We start from the raw sequence: 13,833 nt of genomic DNA, 5'->3' as shown, positions 1-13,833 counted from the left end.
GTAAGCTAGATGAATGCTTTCTGCGGGCGAGGCAACCACCTCCAAGCCGGGGCCTTCCCTTCTTTCCCGATCTGCATGAAGAGATAGCCAGATCGTGGAAACGCCCGTTTTCAGCCCGCCTCTACATCCCTTCATCTGATTATTATGGCAACGGGGTGGGGGATGGAGAGTGTGGCTATAGAGCGCGATGCCCGGGGGTGGAACAGACGCTTGCGAGCTATCTGTCCCCCGGGGCTGCATCGTCTCTGAAGGCCCCGTCTTTGCCCTCCAAGCCGCTCAGAACAACTTCGGCTTTGGTGGGCAAAGGGTATGCGGCAGCAGGTCAGGCTGGTGTGTGTCTGCACACCATGGCGGTGTAACAGGCGTACCAAGCTGACCTGCTTAAAGAGCTAGATGAGGGAGAGGAGATCAAGTCCGAAGATGTATCAGAGCTGAGACGGACCGCTGATCTCTCCCTCCGCACCACCAAGGAGACCGCCCAAGCGATTCGGCGGTCTATGGCAGCTATGGTTGCCGCGGAGAGACACTTATGGCTGACCCTGTCTGAGATGAAGGAGAAAGACAGGCTCTGCCTCATGGACGCCCCGCTTCAACCTTCTGGCCTGTTCGGCGACGCTGTCAGCTCAGTCGTCGACAGGTTTCAGGAGGCACGAAAACAAGCGGCGGCGTTCCATAAGTTCCTCCCTCGTCGCTCTCTCGGGGCATCTGGGCGGGAGAGGCCCCAGCCACATGCCATCTCCTCATATAGGGAGGCTCAAAAGCAGAGCATCGCCTCTCGTGCTCCTCCGCATCGGGAACGAGAGTCCCAGCGACGCTCTCGGTCGGGGACTTCTAAGACTAAACAAGATCTTAGGGCAGTCATCGAAGCTAAGAAGTCCTCGGCCAAGAGGTCCTGACGCCAGGAGATCAGGACTTCAGAGGGCAGCCCCTGCTGGGGTAGAGCGGGGTACACCGCATTACACGGTGCCCTCAGGAAGTCAGTCTGCCAACCCTGCCAGAGTTCCAGGGCACAGCGGCTTCCAGCGAGCGCCGCTCTCAGTATTTTCCGCCCCACTAACACAAAACGGAGCTGAGAGGCTCGCCACCCCTTCGGGGGCCTCAGGAACAGCCAAGTCAAAGAAACACCGATCTGGCTGTCCCAGTAACACCAGAGGTCAGTCTCGAGAGACTGATTCCCTTAGTAGATTATTTGGCAGCGTGGAAACTACTGCCAAATGTATCTCAATGGGTCCTGCGCACAGTAGAGAAAGGCTACCGTATTCAGTTTGGCTCTCCACCGCCGAGATTCAGCGGGGTTACTCCGACGCTAGTCGGCCCCGAGCAGGCTCTGGTTATGGAACAAGAAGTGAATACCCTATTGAGGAAGGAGGCCATCGAGGTGGTCCCTCCTCAGGACAGGGAATCCAGGTTTTACAGCCGGTATTTCATAGTTCCGAAGAAGGATGGGGGTTTGCGCGTCCGATCATAGACCTACGTGTAATAAATCGATCAGTTATGACACTGAAGTTAAAATGCTCACAATCAGGCATGTTGTAGCTCAAATCAGATCCGAGGACTGGTTTCTCACCATAGATCTCAAAGACACATACTTCCACATCTCCATCCTTCCACAACACAGGAAGTTTCTGAGGTTCGCTTTCGGGGGCGAAGCTTACCAATATCGAGTACTTCCCTTTGGCCTTGCACTCTCACCCCGCACGTTTGCGAAATGTGTAGATGCGGCTCTGGTTCCTCTGCGTATGCAGGGCATCCGCATTCTCAATTATATCAACGATTGGTTGATTTTAGATCAATCAGAGCAGATGGCGGTTCGACATCGAGATGTCGTTCTCGCTCACATGGGGGAGCTGGGTCTGATACTGAACGCCAAGAAGAGGGTACTTTCTCCAGTTCAGAGAACCACCTATCTAGGCGTAGTGTGGGATTCGGCCACGATGCAAGCACGTCTGTCCCCTGCTCGTATCGAGTCGATCCTCACGTCAGTCAAGAGAGTCAAAGAAGGCCAGTCACTCACTGTCAAACAGTTTCAGAGACTGTTAGGTCTGATGGCAGCTGCGTCCAACATGATACCTTTTGGCCTGCTGTACATGAGACCCCTACAGTGGTGGCTCAAGACCAAGGGTTTTTCCCAGAGGGGGAATCCACTTCGTACTATCAAGGTCACGGGGCAATGCCTCCGTGCCTTAGACATGTGGAAGAAACCTTGGTTCTTCAATCAGGGCCCGGTGCTGGGAGCTCCTTGTTGCCATGTAACACTAGCGTCGGACGCATCCCTCACCGGCTGGGGTGCGGTCATGAGTGGCCACCCTGCCCGCGGTCTGTGGAGCGGTCGCCATCTAACATGGCATATCAATTGTCTAGAGATGCTAGGCGTCTATCGGGCACTAAAATATTTCCTCCCAGACCTGAGAGGCCACCATGTGTTGGTGCGCACCGACAACACATCGGTGGTCTCTTACATCAACCACCAGGGAGGTCTGCGTTCTGCGTCTGGCGCACCAGATCCTTGTGAGGTCCCAGGACAAACTCCTCTCACTCAGAGCAGTGTATATTCCTGGGAATTTGAATGTGGGTATTGCTCTGCTCCTGGGAGTTCTGGTGAGAGTACGCCGGGACGGGGTCCGTCTGCTGTTAGTAGCCCCGTTCTGGCCGGGCCGAGTATGGTTCTCAGATCTGGTCTCGCTCCTCGACGGCTCTCAATGGGAGATAACGATCAGGACAGACCTACTCTCACAGGCGCAGGGCATGATAATTCACCCTCGCCCGGAGTTATGGAAACTGTGGGTGTGGCCCCTGAGGGGGCACAGCTCATAGCATCCGGTCTCTCAACCGAGGTTGTTGAGACCATCCTCCAATCCAGAGCTCCCTCAACGAGGAAACTGTACGCCCTGAGGTGGAAACTCTTCACCTCATGGTGCAGAGACCATCAGCTTGACCCAGTTAACTGCCCAGTTGGTACAGTGCTGGAGTTTCTGCAAGCCAGGTTCTCTGCAGGGTTGACCCACTCCACACTGAAGGTTTACGTGGCAGCCATTGCGGCCTACCATGTCCCTCTTGGTGGTCAGTCTTTGGGAAGACACCCCCTAGTTACACGTTTCCTCCGCGTTGCGCTGAGGCTGAGGTCTCCAGTACGGTCCCGTATTCCCCCCTGGGACTTGGTTGTGGTGTTAGAGGCACTTTGTAGAGCTCCATTCGAGCAAATAGAAGATATATCAGACAGACATCTGACCCTTAAGACTGCCTTCCTGTTGGCTATTACCTCTCTGAGGAGAGTTGGAGATCTTCAGGCCCTCTCAGAGGCCCCCACTTATCTCGACTTTGCGCCCGGCATGGCCAAAGCGTTCATATACCCTCGAGGCTATCAATGTATCCTATGAGTCCTCTGGTCTTCCCCCGCTGCTGGGAGCCAAGGCTCACTCCACACGGGGTATGGCGGCCTCCAAGGCCTTCTTAGCAGGTGTATCCATGCTGGACATCTGCAACGCTGCGGGGTGGTCCACGCCCTCTACATTTACAAGATTTTATGGCTTAGACATGCCAGTTACTCCAGGCGCTTCCGTTCTCTCAACCTCAGTTGTGCTCTTCGGATACACACTAGGCAGGGATTTGGTTGTCTGGCAGCGTGGGCACCTCGTTCCCCGTAGCATTCCGACGCAGCTCGAGTTCCTGAAGAGGAACGTCTCAAGGTTAGGAATGTAACCATGGTTCCTCGAGGGAACGAGACGCTGCGTCTCGATGCCATACCCCCGTACCCCTGCCGGCGCTTGCTGGTACTCGAAGCTGATGCCAGCTGCGCGGCACATGCTTTTACAGCTTCCTGGTCGCTTACGTCACCCCGCCCATGATGTCACACTCTTCCATTGGACAGATTATACACGATATTCAGAGTTACTCACACAAGATGCGTTCCCCGTAGCGTTCCGACACAGCGTCTCATTCCCTCGACGAACCATGGTTACATTCATAACCTTGAGACATTTTTTGGCCATGCAATATAGACAGTGTTTACTTGACTGTACACTTCATAATGTATTCGCTTTATTTATTTGTGTTATTATTTTCTGAAAACAATGTATGTCCAAGTAATGAAGTGAATTCCAAGCATAAAAAAGTAAACTTAAAAAGTACTCAAAAATGTGACTTAAAATATACTTGTCACACCCCTGGACTCATTTAGTGTGTTTTGCCCCTGTGACCCAGTTTCTGTCTCCCGTTTTTTGGTTTGATTAGTTCCCAGGTGTGTCTAGTTTCTTCCCCATGTGTTCCATGTCCCTGTTAATTTAGTAATTCCACTCACCTGTGTTTCCAATTATCCTGTCTTTAAAGGTCCTAGTATGTCCAGTCCGTGTTTGTCGGGTCTACAAGTTACATAAGTGTGTCTTCCTCCTGTTTCCACGTTGGAGTTACCCCTGTGTTGGATTAATAAAGTCTTATTTCGCTTATCCTAAAAAAAAAAAGAAAAAAGGGCACTTTCTCTCTCGAAGAAGAAAAAGGGCAGGTGCTCAAGCCCCTTTGATGTTTATGTGTGCACATGCCTGTTCTCCTCACCAGTCCTGTTCTTTTGCCTGGTAATTCACCCCATTCCAATATATCCTTTATTAATCCAATTTTTTCTAATTCTTATATCATGTTTTTCCTCTGTTCTTCATATTGTCTGTCTGCACCAGGGCTCTGAACCAGTTCAAGGATCGAAAACAGAAACAGTATGTTACATAATGTTGACAGGAACATAACCAGAAACAGAAATAAATCAAATTGAATAGTAACACTTTTTTTAAAATGACCATTAACCGGTTAATAACGTTATTTAATAATTCTATCTACCAGACACAAATTCAAATAATACGGCCTATGTAAATGTGACGTTGACGCAACCAACATGAGTGAAATATTCCCCCTCAGCCGTAAATTCATCACCGGTAAGTCGCAATGGCAAATGCGGAGTTCTTCCCAGGATATACCACGAACCGTCAAGCATTACAACACAACTCTATAGAATTAAACCTGTACAGAAATAATTTGGATTCACATTATTCAGTGTTCTTATCAGACAGGAAATTATATTGCAACAGTCCCCCTCCCCCTTTCATTTTTAAAGGCAAGCAGAGCATTTGAATGTTCTTTAACAGTGAATATGATTTGTTAAAATACTGTTCTCCAAAAGCTGCAGTATGGTAGGGTGAGCTCTCCAGGGCATTGGTCGCCTGTAGTTTACATGTCAAAATGTAGAATCATCCAGCAAAAAAGTTTAAGAGTCAGGTAAAGGCAGATGATTTAAAAGGTTGGGATCTTCTTCCAGAAGAATGGAGATGAACATTTCTTTCACAGTGTCACTACCTTTACGCACTATGCTGCAGATCTTCCTCATGCTGGCTTCACTGGTTGAAGTTGGATGTGTGATTTCAGAATATAATTCTTCATGAATGATTTGCTTCTGCAGCAAGTTGTCGGCAATGTTATTCACATTTTCAACACTTTTAATAAGAGCACACCAATTTCTATAAAAAAACTGAACTTTATCAAAGTTAACAGCCGATTGTGGTGTATTTTGGTTTTGTCCAGTTTGAAACAAAGTCTCGGCCCTGTTTGGATGCATGTTGATTAATTCTTTCCAAACTGTTGCAGTCCAAACTGATTTCTGATCATCCACTCGACTTAGAGACATTTTGATGTCATTGACCACAGGATGTTTGACCTGAAAGAAGTTTGGCTCGATGTCACCTCTTAATTTGATTGCTTCGGGTTGGACAGAAGCACCAGGAACCTCAAGACTGTGTTGTTTCATCATCCGCAGTGGAGTTTAAGGTCTTGAACACTTGACTGGATGACTCTGTTTTTCCTCAGTTTTATTTTTTTCTTTAAAAAGTGAATCTGATGGGAAAAAATACACATGGAGAATGATGGGGTTCTTTTGAGTCATTAAGATCAGTAGATCACAGTGCACTTTCACTGATATCCCTAGTTTCATAAGCACTGTTTTAGGAGAAAAAGATGGTTGGAGTACTTTAGCATGAAAACGAGTCAACTCCACTGATTCCAAGGATATTCCCTCATCTTCAACACTAAGGACCTTTATACTTCGTGTGAGAGAGGGGTCTGACTCTGCTAAACAGGCGTAATGAGGCAAATGAGCCTCCTCCAGTTTCCCTGAGATCACTGTCACATCAATCACAGGACCAATTCGCTCACACTGAATCCTCTCCAGCTCTTCACTGAGGAAACCTCCATCCACTGCACTGTACTGGAGAGTGACATCACCAGCACAGACCCATCGCATTCTGGTCCTGCTGCACTCGAATCGACCCGCCGGAGTACTGATCCTGAACTCTGACCCTCCTTCATCTTTACAGAGTGACGGCTCCACCTGAACCCACTGATCAGAATCACCAATGTGAACACAAGACTGACACACTGGGAGCGGCTGAAGATTCAGTCCAGACGGTTCAGAGTCAGAGATGGTCGGCCTAGAGAACAGGGATTACAATTATAAATGAAATGATAAATGTGTGAAAGAGAAACAGTCTATAAAAAATATAAGATGATCTCACTCTTCCAGCTTTTTCAAAACCTTTGGTTTGAAGTGAATCTCCACTTTCTCATTACAGCTGTGACTCCAGTCCTGTTCTTTGCACTGGTCAGTGAGTTTACTGCACTTCCTCCTTGATAAACATTGAGAAAACCAGGATTTTTTTTAAAAAAAGATTCAAAATATACCACCAGTATGCTTTTCAATCTTTTGTAGGAAACAAGAAACCATGTTTTTGTTAGATCTATACCTATATGATGACTGTATTTAAAAATTGTCGGCTATAAAGTTTTGTATATTTTTAGTTTCTATCCTAATTAAAGTAATTTGTCATGTGTTTTGTTTTAAACTAGTTACATTTAAATTATGCATAAAAAACATTAAGCACACAAACCCTTCAATGATCACAGTGCAGTGTGGCTCTGTCAGTGATTTCTTCAGAAACATGAGTCCTTCCTCCAAAAGCAATCCAGTGACACTGACACTGAAATATTCATGTTACAAAAACATCAATAAGCAATAACATAATTTTGCACTGCTTTCAAAGCAAAATGATATTTGTACCCACTTTGTATTACACTTCTTAACTACTATGTACTAACATTTAAGTCAATCATTTAATACAGTACACATATTGTGCACATGCATATTTTCATTGTACTGCAACATGAAAATTCATTGTAATATTAGAAATATCTCCATGTAATTGCATCTGTAAGTAATTTCCGTAGTCACATCTATAATTACACCTACACCTATCCCTTAACCCACCCTTAAACCTTACCATACCACCAAATACAGCCCTAAACTTCATCCCATCTTAAAAGAGTTTTGCAATTCAGCATGAACACAAACATGAATACACACATTCACCATGAGAGGGAGTTAACTCAACTCAATGATGAGTATTTTGTCATTATTTACTCAACCTTGTGGTTCTCGAAAGGACATACAACAAAAGGGCATGTTCTAAATAAAATAGCCGCTGGTTATATTACAATAAATGGGATCTGGAGCTTTTAAAATATGATGCAAAAGTACCATAAAATCATCATAAAAATCAGTTACATTATTTACCCCCTATATTGCGTCTCATTTGAAGCCATACAATAGCTTCGTGTGAGGAACCGATCAAAACTATACTCTTACATAAACATCTTTATCATGAAAGTTTATGTGTACTAAAGTGTGACTTAAGCATCCAGTAACTTTATGGGGCCATTGTATATGGTATCAGAGGACATGACAGAAATCAGTTTCATGAATAAAAGCATATAACCTGAGCTGCTGTAGACTGGTGCAGGTCTGGGCGAGAAAAATAATCCCATAAGCCCAGCTCTTATTCAGACTGACCAGCTTCAGATTCAATGTCTTCAAACCCACAGAGTGAAATGAAGACAGCAGCAAACTGACATGCTCATCAAGAGCTGAAGAACTGCAAAAATATATTTGACCACAAAAAATGTATGAATTAACAGTAAATCTACTGATGAGATAAACAGAGCAATGGCAAAAAGAATATTTTTCTTACTCTTCTGCTACTTTTTCTGTCTTTGCTGAGTCTCTGTAAGAAGAGTGACCAGTCAGTGCTGGACTATATCTCTGATTGTGGACATGTAAGTGTGATGTTTAAGACTGCAGGAAATGATGGGTTTCTTCTCTGAGGAGCTCAAAAGACAACCTGAAACAGACAGAAACACAGAGAAACATTTGATAACAGCATCGTACACTCACTATAGCTGCAGTGTTTTTTGCTTTTTGATAAGCGATTACAGCCTATGTGGTTATAGTTTCTTACAGAACATCTCCATGAGTGACTGACAGGTCAAGTGACCATCTGGGACTTTCTGCACTGTTCTCACTTTCCTGAACCCTACCAGGAACAAAAAATGTATAATAAAGAAGAGGATTAGGGCCAAGCAATAATAAAAAAGATAAAACCATCTCGAGATTAAAGTCATTATAATACGAGATTAAATTTGTTAAATTTCAAGAAAAATGTTGAAATATAATGTTGAGATAAAATGAATGACATGAGTGTTTATTCTCGACTTTTTTCTCGAAACACAGACTTTTTCTCTCGTAATTTAATGAGTTTATTCTCAAAATTTTATCTCTGTCTTTTTTTTTTCTCGAAATTTAATGAGTTTTATCTCGAATCATAACAACTTTATTCTCAAAATAAAAACTGAGATTAAAATCAACAATTATAATGACTTTAATCTCAAGATGTTTTTTTTTAGTTTAATATCGCATTATAAGAACTTTAATCTCAAGATGTTTTTTTTTTTTTTTTTTTTTTTTTTTTTTTTATCGCTTGACCCTAATCCTCTTCTGTAAAATACAACAATTTATTAGTTGATTAAATATTTCATATGGCTTTATCAGATGCAGTATGTTTGTTAAAATTACCTCATTTTTTTCAAGAACTTAGATTTACCAAGAATCTGGATCAAATCTCCAACTTCTGACAGGTGCTTTACTGACAACCTTGAGTCAAACACAAGAAATTAATTTAGATATTAAATGCTTTACATGTATTTATTAAAAAATGTAGTAAATGTATTTTAAAATGAGTTTCAATCAATAATTAAGTTTGAATTTACAAATGCAAACACACTGACCTCATATTCTCACACATACAGAGTGCTGGCTGAAGAATCTTGAGTTTCTCAGCTGTTAAATCACAGTACATGAGGTTCAAGTATCTGACGTGTGGACAGCACTCAAGACAGTACAGCAGCACCCAACAGTCTGTGCTCTTCAGGGAAATGTTATACAGATTCATGGATACCCAGTCTCCTAAAGCTCTCCTCACAACATTCTCATCCTGGAGCTCATACAGACAGCGCAGAGCGAACAGTTCACATCCATTATGTCTTATCACTGTAAGAAGACTTTCCTGCAGGTTTGTCTTTAGTTTTATGATTTGAGGAACAGTCCACTTGATCATTTCAAAGAGTGAGCTGCTCGCCTTCTCATTTAAGAGACCACAGAGAAACATCACGACTGAAGGGATGGGATTTGATCTTCTTTCTGGAGAAGGCCTATTGATTATACCCTTCATTTTCAGGGAGGTCAACAGATCTGTGACTTTCCCCCAGGACTCTTTTTTATCCAGTAAAACATAATAAAGAGCAGTGAAAAACTCCTGAAAGCTGAGATGCATAAACTTGAACACTGGCACCTGTCTGTTATTTCTTTTCAAACTATCTTTATACAAGAACACATTAGTAGCAGGAATCTAAGCCAGTCCGCAGTCACACTCTTCTCTACAAAAAGACCTTCTCGCTTCTTCACCCCTTCCTCTGCCCGCTGACCCAGACTCCTCAGCATGGTGAGGACAGACTGACTCTGGTCATGATGCTCCAGTAGAGTGGACACAAAGTGCACATATATGGAGGTGTTTGTCTTTAGTTCTCTCATCACATGATCATCATCTGTAAAGTGCTTTTTCAGACAAAAACAGACCATCCAACACAGCAAAGGCACAGAGCAGGCAGTCTGGAGGCTTTCATTTATCTTCACTCTCTCATATGTTTTCCCTGAAGAGCTGCTCATCCTGAAAGAACTTCTGGAAGTACTCCTGCACCCCCTGTCTCTCAGAGAAGCCCACAATCTCAGTGAAACGCTGAGGAACCCTTGAGGAGATTCATCACTGCATCAGCAGCTAGAGATCTTGTGGTGACAAGCATGAATGTCTCAGGCAGCAAGATTCCCTTTAACACGCTTCTAAGAATGTCCATAGGTCGGGCTCTATCGGAAGGATTTGTGAGTACTAACATCGAATGACTGGGTGGATGAGATACATACTCATCAATTCCATCAATGAGGATGAGGACTTTCTCTGGTGTTAACTCCAGTATCTGTGAGATCTGATCTAATGTCAAACTGGCAACTCCAGCTCAAAAGCTCAAATAAGCTCATCTACTCAGAAATACACTTCCAGCTCTTCACACTTTAATAGGAAAATTCCATCAAAGTTTTTTGTAGTAAAGTTTTCCAATGCCCAGTCCAACATGATCTTCTGTAGTGTGAATGATTTCCCTCTTCCAGAAACTCCACTGAGAATCACAGGTTTTTGGTGTGTTTTTATCACAGTTAGGACTGAACAGCTGGTCTATTCTGATGCTGTGATTCTTGTCATTTGATACAGATGAGAAGGATGTATTTAATCCAGAAGCATGTGCAGACCTCACATGCTCATGATAGTATTTTCTCATTCTGCTCTTTGCTCCTCTGATGATCACTGTTCAGTATAACGGCCTGCCAGCTCCACACATTCATCAGTTGGAAGATTACACTCGGTCACAAACTTGCATTTATCAATGACAGATGCTTTATAGTGAAGAATTATGTCACTCCAACCTACAGAAAAACAGAAGAGTACAATAGTTACAATAAAAAACACACAAGAAGGACATGAACAATCAGTTTAATGGCTAACAGTGTTACAAAAGATTTATTGTTCGAACAAATCCTGTTCTTTTGTACTTTTCTATTTCCTCCTGAAAAGACTTCCACAATTACAGTTTTTTTAAAGCCACATTTTCTTAAAAAACAAAACATTTATTATGTTCGTTTTACATACAAAATTTAGTTTATCTTAATAGCTTAAATTTACTGACTGTGTGGTATCCAAACTCAAAATCCTTGAGTGTTTTCAAGGCAAGTGAAATTAATTCATGTATTCCCACGCAAGTAAACTTTTTAACAAATTTAAGATGTACATAGTAAATTAAGTTGTGACAAAAATGTAAACAGAATATCCATGTTCAACAAAGAGCTAAATGTTTTTGAAAGCATTAATTATACAGATAGATAGCATTTGTACCTTTCCGTGGCTTCCGCTTCTGTCCTTCAGGATGTGCTTTCTCATTTCTGTGGACCAACCTGCCAAACTACAAATTAATTTAAACAAAGATATAACATAATACACTGTTACCCACAATTTGGAGTGAAAAAAAAACCATCAAATAGCACTGTATTCATTTCATTTGTATTTCCAAATTCACTTAGCAAAGGCCTAAACAATAGCCATGTATGTACCCTGAGCCATGACAAATGGATGATACAGTAAATTAATTATACACGTGAGAATATTGAAATAAAATCCTGTACAGATTTTCTTAAATTCACCTTCAATCATTTTTATCTGACCAAATATATTGCCGCAGATCTGTGTTTTTATGAGATTTTGAAAGTTACGAGGGTTACCATTTGAGTGCTGTCTAACTTTATGAATTTTGGATATAAAATACTTAATAGTACATATTTTTTGGTAATTAACATCAGTTCAATTTCAGTTTTCACATGTTTTTTTCTTTAACACAGTTATCCATTAAACAGCAGCTGTTGACATCTTTTTATTAATACATGATAAAACAGTTGGCTTTCTTCATATAATAGTAATATAATAAGGCACATTATTAACCCTCATGGTATTGTTCATTTAGGACAGTGAGATTAGACAATAGAAAAGTTTCAGACATTACTACTTCAGGTTTTCCATTTGGATATATATTTAGTATTACCAAAAAACAATTTTTTGCCGATATTTTATATTTTTGAAATGTTAAACTGTCAGTTAATGCATCATGGTTAGCTGTGATTTTTTTAAAAATTCAAAACTTTTTTTATCCAAAATGACAGAACAAAACACCAGAGGGTTAAGAAATCAGAACATACAAGTTCTTCAAAGAGTTAAAGCTCCTCTTCCTGAAATTATATAACTTGAATGCACTGGTATATGTTTTCTAAACCCTGGTATGTGTGATTTCAGAAAACAAATATATTAGGTTTAACATACCTGGCCATTAAATCTCTCATTTCTTGTTTTTTCTGATTAAGTTTGTCTTTCCAAATGATTGTTTTTCACACAAACATTTCATGCTGCTGTTTGATGAGAGTCATCTGAACATCCCCATCTACGTCTTGTTTGATTTTTGAAGAAGACTGGTGAATACTGCTTAAAAAATGTAATCCCTTCTTCAGAATCTACAACTGGCAACCAGATACTTTAAGAACATGTGGTGTGTCCATTTGAGTTTTCATGCCAGGGGCTGGGGGTGCTCAATTTCAAGGACATGATGAGGATTATTTGCTGTTTCTTCCTGCTTAATTTTTTCCTTTGAAAAAGTATCAAAACAGTGGGAAGAACGTAGACATGGAGAATAAGAGGATCTTCGGCATGTCATGAAGATAAGAAGATCTAAATGTTGTTCAACAGGAATGCCTTTTTCTTTAATCACTGTGGTAGGCCAAAAGGATGGTTGGAGTATTTTGGCATGAAAACAAGTCAGCTCCACTGATTCCAAGATTCCAAGGACTTTTACACAGCATATTTTGAGAGAGGGGTATGACTCTCCTAAACAGGTGTAATGAGGCAGATGGGCCTCCTCCAGTTTCCCTGAGATCACTGTCACATCAATCACAGACCAATTCGCATCACCAATGAAGCCTCTCCAGCTCTTCACTGAGGGAAACGTCCATCCCACTGCACGGTACTGGAGAGTGATGTCACCAGCACAGACCCATCGCATTCGGGTCCTGCTGCACTCGAATCGACCCTCCGGAGTGCTGATCCTGAAACTCTGAACCCTCCTTTACCTGTAACACATTCTGTACAGGCTAACGGCTCCACGTGAACCCCACTGATCAGAATCACCAATGTGAACACAAGACTGACAGTAAAGATTCATGACAGATGGTTCCGGGCTCAGAGATTTCAACCTGGACGTGGCAGAGAATGATGATGATGATAAATGATATGATAAACTTATAAAAAGAAAACATACAAAATGATAAGATTGACCTCACGTCTTTTAGCTGTTCCAAAACTTTCGGTTTGAAGTGAATTTTCACTTTGTCATAACAGCTGTGACTGCAGTCCAGTTCTTTGCACTGGTCAGTGGGTTTACTGCTCTTACTCCTTGATAAAGATCGAATATGCAAAAAATATCAACATTCTCCTTGAATCTTTTGTAGGTTTTGTCCATACTCTCACACAGTAAAAAAAAAAATGTATATATACATATATATATATATATATATATTATATAATATATATATATATTATATATAGGTATATATATATATACACACACACACACACCCACACACACACACACACACCACACACACACAACCGATTCCAAAAAAGTTGGGACACTGTACAAATTGTGAATAAAAAGCAGAATGCAATGATGTGCAAGATTCTAAATTTCAATATTTTTATTCAGAATACCACATAGAATGACATATCAAATGTTTAAAACTGAGAAAATGTTATCATTTTAAAAGGGAAA

General features: G+C 41.9%; 1 pseudogene; it reads right to left on the bottom strand.

Annotated features, from left to right (window-relative positions):
- Positions 1–4,581: 4,581 nt before the first annotated feature.
- LOC109095773 lies at positions 4,582–13,068 on the bottom strand (annotated as a pseudogene).
- Positions 13,069–13,833: the final 765 nt, after the last annotated feature.

This window comes from Cyprinus carpio, chromosome A3 (assembly GCF_018340385.1).
Source record: "Cyprinus carpio isolate SPL01 chromosome A3, ASM1834038v1, whole genome shotgun sequence".
NCBI classification, from domain to species: domain Eukaryota; kingdom Metazoa; phylum Chordata; class Actinopteri; order Cypriniformes; family Cyprinidae; genus Cyprinus; species Cyprinus carpio.
The sequence above is the reverse complement of the archived record's forward strand: the minus strand, read 5'-3'. Positions and strand labels throughout refer to the sequence as shown.